The sequence below is a fragment of the Cimex lectularius genome, unplaced genomic scaffold (assembly GCF_000648675.2).
Source record: "Cimex lectularius strain Harlan isolate CLEC.00 unplaced genomic scaffold, Clec_2.1 scaffold417, whole genome shotgun sequence".
NCBI classification, from domain to species: domain Eukaryota; kingdom Metazoa; phylum Arthropoda; class Insecta; order Hemiptera; family Cimicidae; genus Cimex; species Cimex lectularius.
The window spans coordinates 53,283-54,903 of record NW_019392951.1 but is presented as its reverse complement, the minus strand read 5'-3'; positions in this window follow the sequence as shown (position 1 = coordinate 54,903).

Here is a 1,621-nt window from a genome sequence, read left to right as displayed (position 1 = left end):
ACTTTACATTTGTTCGTTCTGTAACTGATGCTGTGTGTTATCCCTGTTGATGTAAACCATTTCTAAAAAATTACGTTTATTTTTGTTTTGTTCTGTGTGTAATATTTTTGGATTATTGAAATCGAAATTGTGTTGGTGTTCAAAATGGTGGGTAGCCAGTGCTGTAGGATTTTGTTTGGGATTTTTGCAATCATAGATATGGTGCTTTATCCAGATCCCTTATCCAGATATTTGGATGGAATACCGATGTAAGTTGCCGGACAAGTTAAATAATTGATTTTGTAAATCTGACGTAATTTACAAAATCAATTGTTTAAATTGTCCGGCAACTTACATCTCAACCACTTTGAGTGAGTACAAATATTTGATCGAATCGAAAATTTTATAGCATTGTATAAATTCAATTTTTTTTCACTTTTTTTAATCAAAAATTTTCAAACATTGTATAAATTCATTTTTTTAAACTAAAATTTTCTAGGATTGCGTAAATTCATTTTTTAATCTAAAATTTTTTAGCATTGTATTAATTCATTTTTTTAATCTAAAATTTTCCAGCATGGTATAAATTCATTTTTTTTATCTAAATTTTTTGAGCATGGTATAAAATCATTTTTTTTATCTAAAATTTTCTAGTATTGTATAAATTCATTTTTTTAATATAAAATTTTAGAGTATTGTATAAATTCATTTTTTTATCTAAATTTTCTAGCTTTGTATAAATTCATTTTTTTTAATCTAAAATTTTCTAGTACTGCATAAATTCATTTTTTTAATCTAAAATTTCTTAGCATTGTATTAATTCATTTTTTTATCTAAAATTTTCTAGCATTGTATAAATTCATTTTTTTTTATCTAAAATTTTCTAGCATTGTATAAATTCATTTTTTTATCTAAAATTTTCTAGCATTGTATAAATTCATTTTTTTTTTAATGAAAAATGTTCTAGCATTACATAAATTCATTTTTTTAATCCAAAATTTTCGAGTATTGTATAAATTCATTTTTTTTAATGAAAAATTTTCTAGCATTGCATAAATTCATTTATTTTATCTAAAATTTTCTAGCTTTGCATAAATTCAATTTTTTAAACTAAAACTTTCTAGCATTGTATATATTCATTTTTTATCTAAATTTTCTAGCTTTGTATAAATTCATTTTTTTTAATCTAAAATTTTCTAGTATTGCATAAATTCATTTTTTTAAACTAAGATTTTCTAGCATTGTATAAATTCATTTTTTTACCTAAATTTTTTTTAGCATTGTATAAATTCATTTTTTTTTTATCTAGAATTTTCTAGCATTGTATAAAATCATTTTTTTAAACTAAAATTTTCTAGCATTGTATAAATCCATTTTTTTATTCCACANTGTGATGTTTTTCTGAAACGTACATCACACCAGACCGCATCTCACGATTTGTAAATAAATAAGCATTATATAAATTCATTTTTTTATCTAAAATTTTCTAGCACTGCATAAATGCATTTTTTTAATTTAAAATTTTTTAGCATTGTATAAATTCAATTTTTTTCACATCCTACATGTATTTGTAACACTTAAACAATGTTTATAATCCCTGGCCCGGAAGTTGATCTCAATAAAGATCGAAACCTACGTCACA